This window comes from Cupressus sempervirens, chromosome 5 (genome assembly GCF_028749045.1).
Source record: "Cupressus sempervirens isolate cs-2001-9-10 chromosome 5, ASM2874904v1, whole genome shotgun sequence".
NCBI lineage: Eukaryota > Viridiplantae > Streptophyta > Pinopsida > Cupressales > Cupressaceae > Cupressus > Cupressus sempervirens.
This window is the reverse complement of record NC_143122.1, coordinates 135,434,076-135,443,335: the sequence shown is the minus strand read 5'-3', so window position 1 is coordinate 135,443,335 and position 9,260 is coordinate 135,434,076.

Below are 9,260 nucleotides of genomic sequence, written 5' to 3'. Positions count from 1 at the left end.
AATTCATGGTCCATACTTTTATTTATATAGATTGCAAGACTAATTCGATATTCAAACAAAATAATATTTAAAGATTCATTAGAGATATAACATTTGATAGCGACCATCAAGAATGAAACTTAATATTCAATCTAAATTGATACAATTTTCTTTAAAAAACTTAGATATCTTCAAAATAATATTGATTCAAAGATTTCTAAATTATCATGAACTAAAATAGCATAAATAACTGAGTTCTTTTAATATTGTGAAACACATAATATACAAGTCAACCACCAAACATCTTTCATTGTAAATATACTAAATATCTTCTTCTAAATTTATATTTTCTCACTAGGTAGATAAATAAAAATCCAATAAAAAATCTAAATAATATTTGTAGATATCGATTTGCTATCTATTGTCGAGCACGCCAACGATGTGAACAGTCTGTACTGTGCATTTTTGAGAGACAATTATTTCATAGGAGACGACTTTGCATAATACTCAGAAGATGATATGATACTAGTTGTCTGTAGTACTAAATATTCCGAAATTTATGTCTGTAGTACTAAATATTCCAAAATTTATTTACACGTCTTTAACATTGGAAGAGATGGATAAAATTATCTACGTCAGTGAAGTGACAAAAGCCTATTCAATCATTTGTCAGAGGCAACACGGATATGACTTCAATTGACAGATTATGGGAGATCTGAACAAAGCTAAAATAAAAGAAAATCAAGTGATATTTGAGAGCAGTACAATGGATAAATATAAGGGGACAATGAGAAATCAGCAACAATTGACAGGAGTAGTCATGTGTTGACAAAATCTAACAGGTATGGCTTCACTTATTTAAGAGATTGATTGGATATTGTTAAATTATTTTTAGGACATTTATGAATAAATAAATAAATAAATATTAGTAATTAGTACATTGGTGTAAAGTGTTGGTAATATTTGAGTTTGTTGTTGAGACATCTTTAATTAGGTATAACTTGAAACTTTCAAATAACTAATTTTACTAATTTTTAATCTTTGTTCACATAATAGATTCTACAACATGAATTGTTACTATCTAAAAGACAATTTATATCTATCTAAAGCAAAAATATAGCTCTAAGAAATAAGTTGTATATTAAGACAATGAAGAAAATGTCAAATTTATTTTGTTATTTAAAGTGTTAAATTTTTATTTCCGAGTTATCAATTTTCCACAATCCATTAGAAATTTGAACTTGTACCTTCTAGTTTAGATTATATGTAAGTTTCTAAACATCAACCTTTGGGATCAGATTCTCTGACCCATCATCAAAATGCCAGCGAGCAAGAAATATAAGAAAGAAATGAGAAGGAGCACAAGGTTGGAGAAAGTACTAAACGAACATAAGTGTAAAAACAAATAAAGTATAAGGAAGCAAATTAGAAAAAAAGGAAGATAAAGATAAGAAAAATGTATAAAGAAAGGAAAACCAAGATAAAATACTAAAGAAATCAATAATAATGAAAAATAATAAAAAATAAGAAAATGAACAGAAAGATAAAATACTAAACACCAAAGTTTAGTTGCAGACATAGATATGACTGAAATTGGCAGCATTTGAGAGATCTCGACAAAGTTGAAAGAGCAGCGAAAAGGTGGAATTTTGCGAGTAGCGTAGATTTTTTTTAGTGCTTTATTTCATTTATTCGGGGCACTTCATATGATTTCAATTTTTGGGTTTGCCCCACATTACTCTTATAGGAGAACTTTTTTATTTTTGCGAACTGAATAAAGTATTGATTAAATGTCTTTTCTTCTAATTTAAAGAATTGATGAATTGATTTTGTGACAATTAGTAGGTTCAAGATATATATTATTAAAAAGTATTTCTATTAATGTAAAGAGTTTGATTTATAATTTGTGAATATCAAAATGTAAATGTAATCATTTTTATTTTTGTAATGATCAAAATTATAATTCAAATTTCAGTAGTATAGTTTAAATGTGATAAGTATACAAGTGATACAATAATGCATGAGATTGGATAATAATGAATTTGATATTCTAATTATAAGTTATAAAAGACATATATCAAATCAAGGTGGACAAGTTTCAATAATTCACATAATAAACCTTGTAAGACGTAATCCAATTCTTGTGAAAAGATATATGATCTAAGGGAATTGTTTTAAATGAGTCAAGCATCATGCATTTTTTGAAAGATGCATTGGGCTTGTTTTATTTTCCTTAAATAAATGGGTTTGTGGGTACTTTTTCTAATAACAACATCAAACTAGAGGAAAACTTTTTTGATGAATTATGTGTAGAAACACATTAATGTTACATACAAGTCAGCAATGATCTTAACAATTTAAATCTACATAGGAATCTAAAGTTAGTTATACATTTAAAAGAAGAAAAGACGTTTAAAAGGGGTGTAGCTTGTATAAAATAACACAAGGATCTTGAGATTCTTCAAATAATCAAATAATAATAAAGAACGAGAGGAGAAGAGTGTAAAGAATGACATTAATGGATAAGAGACAACATGAATATGTAGTTAAATATTTTAGCGACAAACAATTGGATCCATGATGAACTCCTACACATACAAAAGCCACCTATCACCTTTGTGTAGAGGGATTGTACAATCTAGACTAGAAGAACCATGCCTAATAATGAAAATATTAGAGGGCAATGAGAAATCATCAACCATTAATGTTGGATATGAGTTAGAACACATCTCATCATACTAAAATCGATTGACCAAAACACTTAATACATTTGAAAGGAGTGTGAAAGACACCAAAGATAAGAGATGGCTTTCTATATGAAGATTTGATAGAGTGGGTTTTGTTCCACTTGACAATAAGTAACCCCCAAGAAGCTCTAGACTATTAGGATTTTCTTTCAAATTAGTATTTGGCACAATTGAGAAAACACTATCTTGGAGGAAGACTCAAAAATCCCCAAGAAAAGGCTTCTCACAAGGTTGATCTCAATGACATTTACAAGGTATGGTATGCAAGAATTAGTTATTTTGGATTTTATTGGACCATCATTTTCTAATGCATCTAGTACAATGCTAACATGGATAAGTTTGCCAGAACATGGAAAAGGGCCTGGAAGAAAATGAAGAGGCAAAATCCACAATGACAATGACACTATGGGAAAGAAAATTCCTTGGACAGATGAATAATAGCCCATGAGAACTTTTAGGTACAAAAAATTAATACATTTTAAGAAGTATTTTCTATTGATCTTAACACGATTAATTAATGTTTAATATTTTTTTAATCTAAGTAAATTAGTTTATGTTTTTACACTTCTAATATTGTATTTTTTCTAATATTTTCTTTTGCCATTCATTTAATTGTTTTATATATATATTTTAAGAAATAGTATTATACATTATTAATATAGTTATTATTTTTATGTTATAATTAGTTTATATATCAATAGTTATATTTATAAATAAAATTTCAATTAATTATACTTTATAAATAACAATAATAATTATTTATATAATTATAATAATAGACCCTTTATTACTACAATTATGATTATTGAAAATTATAACTATATAATACTTTTATTAATTAAAATCTATTATATATTATAATAAATTTATTAAATAAAATCTTGATTTATATAAAATCTAAAGGCAAGTAAAGCCACTTGGCACTTGTTATAAATTTAAAAGACAACATAAAAATTTGAAGAGGTTGCAAGTGACATTGAGACATTAAAAGTGAGGAAAAAGGATTCATTGATTTCGTAATGCTCAAGGATCATATTTAGTAATCAAGACTTGAGGAAAATGCATCCATTAAGTTACAAATGATGTAAAATTTGACATCAATCAACTCAATTCAAGCTTAAAAAGATATCCAAATTAACAAAAGTCCAAAAGATATATATATATAACTGAATACATACATACACATATATACTTTAAATTGTAGAAAAATTAAAACTTCGTTACCATACTAATTAGAATATCCAATCTAATTTTATAAATTTTGTAAAAGATTAAATAGTATAAATAACTGAACACGTTTGAATATTTTGAACCATACGATATGCAAAATAACCACCTTACATTCTAAAGATTCTAAATATACTGTATCCGATAAAAAATCTGATTAACTTTTGTAGCAATTGAATTCCTGCCTGTGGCCAGTCTGTCTGTACTGTACAGTCATTTCATTGGAAATAAGACTTATTTACGTTACAAATGTGTTTTGAATGTTTCGATATAAAAAAAAGTTCAAAAAAAGTTTATTTGTAACATGCTATTGTCCTAAGGTTGCCACATTGCAAGTGATAGATAAGGTTTTCCAGAGAGTTTTGCAGAGAAGTGATAAGAAGCGACAGAGATATGACTTATATTGACAGCTTATGAGACAAAGGCTGAGAAGATCTGTAAGAATTTAACAGAGCATGAAAATAAGTGGTAATCTGAGACCAGTGTATAACAACTAACTTTTTGTTATAAAACAACTGTGGAAAATCACCGATAAATTAGGGAAACACAATTAAGTTTTTTATAAGAGGGCAAACAGCCGAAGAAACTACAGAACATCAAGATTTACATTTTCATCCAAGCTTTTTAAAATGTAAAGACATATCAAATGAACGTTTGGAAGATTTTCCTTTTTTTTCCTTTAACTGATGTCCAACCATCCTCCACCTTCCCAACCTTTTGCCAATCCCCACTAACCCCCAAAACCCTTGCTGCAGGAAAAGCACCAGCAACAGAGTTCTCAAAGTCGTCAAAGGGACAGCAATCTAGAAGCATCAACAGCAACAATTTGAGTCAAAACCGTCAAAGGGACAGCATTGAAATCATCAAAGACAACAACAGAATCCTCAGCGAAAGAAATATCAGCATGAGAAGAGTTATCCAACCCATCCCCCTCTGTAGATACTTTCTGAACTGTATAATGATCATCCGAAATCCCCCAACCACCAAGAAGGTGATTTCTTCAAATGAACCTTGTTAGAGGACTACAGCGAGATGGCCGGTCTTATGAAATTTCTTGCATCGGAAGAGAATACCCTCATAATCAAGAAGCTGAATCCAAGAACCATTTGGAGAAGCCAACTTTATCTTTTCAAGATGCCCTTTGAGACATCATCTTCATAAGGATGTAGTCATATGTCATCCTATAGATATTGAAGGAAACCAAATCAACCAGCAAGAAATCACCACGGGCATCTTCCACAACCTCCAAGACTAAATCCAGCCAAAAGTGAAGGGAAAGATTCGGCAACCGTACCGAAGAATCTTATTAACTGATTTGATATTCGAATCAAAAGTCAGATACCAAGACTAAGCCACAGCACAGTATGAAATTTTTAATATAATTTGTTGTGTATATAAAATGTTAATATTTTTCAATTTGTTGTAAGGTTGAGGTATGTTTGTAACCCACTAAACTTTAAAATGATCAAGTTTTTAACTTTTGCTAACAGCTCTAAACAATTTAAGTAACATAGTAACACAACAATGATAAACCTAAAAATTCAATTTGTTATTTACAATATTAAAGTTTAATTTTTTAATTAATTGATAAATAATTATCTTATTAAAAAATTAAATAATATTTGTAGCTGTCCATTGCTAATCACTCAAGGATGTGGACAGCGGACAGCTTGTACTGTGTATTTTTGAAGTGCCTACCATTTCATTGGAGATTAATTTTCACAGTCCTCAAAAGATGATATAATAATAATAATAATAGTTGTTGTCTGTAGAATGTACTACCGAATCGTCCAAATCTATGTATGTCTGGAACACACTGTGATAGATACAATGGTTTTCTCAGAGCCACAATGAAGTGATGGATACAATTCTTTACCTCATTGAAGTGATAGAAGCTTATTCGGTCATTTTAATTGCAGACATAGATATGACCGAAATCGGCAGCTTATGAGAGGTCTGAGGGAAGTTGAAAGATCAGTGAAAAAGTGGAATTTTGAGAGCAGTCAAGACCAATCTTCTTATTTTTTAAGCTGGGTTCATCCATTGATTAAGCTACGGACGGCTGAAATCAATGTAGTACTGACTTGGTAAATGTCTTTTTCTTCTAATCCAGAGAATTGATGAATTGATTTTTTTGATAATTACGAGGTTAAGGATATAAATTTATATTTTTCAAAAGGTAGCTGTCTTAATGTAAAAAATAAAGTTATTTATAATTTGTGAATGTGAAAATGTAAATATATTAATTCTTTCTTTTGTGATAATGAAAATTATCTTCAAACTCAATTAGTGTATCTTAAATAGGATAACAAACTTATAAGTAATATAATTAATGATGACCTTGGTTCATAGCAGTTCTATATTCTAATTACAAGTGTAAAATTCATTTATCAAATTTCAATGTGGACATATTTCAATAATTCACATCATAAGTCTTGTAAGACATAGTTATGTCCTTGTGAAGAGATATATGATCTAATGAAAATTGTCTTAAATAAGTTAAAATCATGATATTTTCTCATTGAAGGAGGGCCACCCTTAAACATCACACACAAAGGGAAGAATTAAGCTTAGGAAAAAAAAAGTCAACTTTAACAATTTAACACTTTTGGTCTAGGAAATAAGCTTAGTGAGTGATGTTTAAGTTGTCCATTGAAGAAGGTAGTTTTAGTTAATTGCATGGTAGTTGATAATAAGATTATTGTTGTTCATGCATAAATAAACTAATGCAATCTCTTACCATTGATGATGAGAAACCTCTTATAAATGAGAAGCTGTATAATATGCTTTTGTATGTGAATGAATAAAATAATTTCTTCTCTGCTCTAGCAGTGCCCTATGAATTTTCTTTTGAATATTATTTTGTTTAATATGTGAATGCTCTATTCTGCTTTGTTTTCTTAAATCCATCAATTACAAAAAGGCATGTAAATCGTTCTTCTTATTGTCCTTGAGTAAACAAAATCTCATGGTGCCATAGGTGGTTTATTAAAATCTATGTCTAATTAGGCTCAAAATCTATGCCCAATGATTGAAAGGAATGGTTACATCAGTTATAAGAAATGATATTCATCTTGTGGTAAGAATAAGTGATTCAGTTGGTGAGAATGGAAGGATGCCTCAGAGAAACTTGAAATATTACGTGGAGGGCCATTATAATACGAGTTTATGTGCCATCATAAAGAAACAAATGCAAATCATTTTGCCCATAGAGTGATTGGAGTTGGAATAAAATTAGAAAAATCAAGGTTGAGTTGAAATTACAAAGATAGACATGCCTTCTCTCACAAGCTTCAATGACTCACTCAAATATGCTAAAGATTATTGATGGAATGGGTAGCGTAAAAGAAAAGTGTTCATATCAAATAAGGTCAAGGTAATGAGATATTGATATCTACGAATGAAGATATTCCTCCACATAATTCAAACTCAAATGTCATAGGTTTCATTTTTTTAATTTTCAAATGTGACTTGATGTAATTGAATTCACACTTTGGGTCTTATTATTGTAAAAGTTAAGGTATCTAACTTGTTTGTAAATGGGTAGTTACTATAAGTGGTCACTTGGGTAGTTATCTTAAGTGGATGTTGTCAGTGGTTACCTTGAGTAGTTATAGGGATAGTTGGGTGGTTATGTTAAGTAGTTCCAAGTTGGTTATCAATGATAGTCTATAACTACAATATGATTTGTAATGTAAAGTAGAGAGAATTTTTTTTTAATTTTATGAATAGTCATTTTGTATTAATAAATAATATACTAGTTACAATTCACAAAAAAGGGTCGTGGGATACAAGATCACCCCGCGAGAGTTCATATGGCCAAAGCCGAAATCAACAACTATTCATAAAGAAAAGAACATTAAACAACCCCTCAAGTTGCCAAAGTAGTGCTAGCTGAGGGAGGTGGTTCATCACGATCATGGAAACCCTAGTCATCCCTTAGATTGGTAGGCAGGATGGGAACAGTCCAACCATTAGCAGCATCATTAGGGGCCTAGTCTGCATCTTTTGTATCAACTTGTTGGGGTGAAATAGCATCATCAGGGGCCTAGAGACCGCATGAGGAACACCACGAGGTGGAGCCACCATACCTAGGGACCAACTTGAGCCATGGCAAAGAGGAGAAGCTGAGTGGCATCGCCAACCATCATTGCCACCACTAGGAGAGTAGTGGTGGGGAGCCTACAAGTGGGGCGTGTGAGAGCAGTGGGCAGAAGAGCTACACCTCTAGCGGCAACCCCTAGGTGAAGTGTCATTTGCCGAGGTATTAGGAGGCACTCTGGAAACCATATAGGGAGCATTACCTCAATGATTGAGTAGCTTGTGAAGGTGGGCCACCTCCAGAGCCACCTTATTTGCTTGGACTTGAATCGACATCGTTATGCTTTTACAAATGCATCCTTTAGCGTACATAGCAACATTTATGTCAAGAAAATTGTGAATGAAAAGAACAGCATTCCTATCTTTTCACAAGGTAAACAAAATCTCCATCCTGAAAGTATGTCAGATCTAGGTAAATTTCCTAAGGAACCTAGGGGAGTCTCGCAACACAACCATGTTCTAGGAAAAAGGTTCTTGCCAAAATAGCTTAAAGAAATCATGAATCCAGTGCCAATAGTTTTGGGCACGTCTACAGAACCAAAAAAATATGCAAAAAATATTATGGGCACCCATAGAATGGACACCAAGGATTTGGAACCCCAATATACTTGAGTTGAGACCCAAGGGGCAGACCTTGAAACACTAAGGACCAAGCAAAATGGGAAATCTTAGGCTCAATAATGGCACTTCAAATAGTGTCAAAATGCTTTCTCCATTGAGAAAGGGAAGATTGTAGATGTCAATGCTGGTTGAGGGTATCCACCATTGGCAGATGGGGAGAAAGCCATTGATACCCCAAACTTGATTTGTATTTAGTGAAGGGAGTGGAGGGATACCACTTCCAGTCTATCCACCAAGGTCAAACAGACTGAATACCAACCATGTGAATTAAGTGATCTAGAATTGTAGAAAGTAACATATCAAAAGTATGCTAATCTAAACAAGCAAGATGGAACTGGACTTGCATATCCTCCCAAGATTTGAGACTCATAGAAACCTTGGAAAAGAGGTCCTTAGATGTCTTGATGCCACGTTTGAAAAAATGCAGAGCACTAGCAACTTGAGTCTTAGCCAAAGGAACACCTTGGAGGGAAAATAGCGGAGACCACCAAATGTTCTAATGGTTCAAAGAAAACTCATCATGAAACCCATGACCAGACCAACAATGCCAAGGTTTGACAACTTCTCAGGCTTTCCATATGCTCT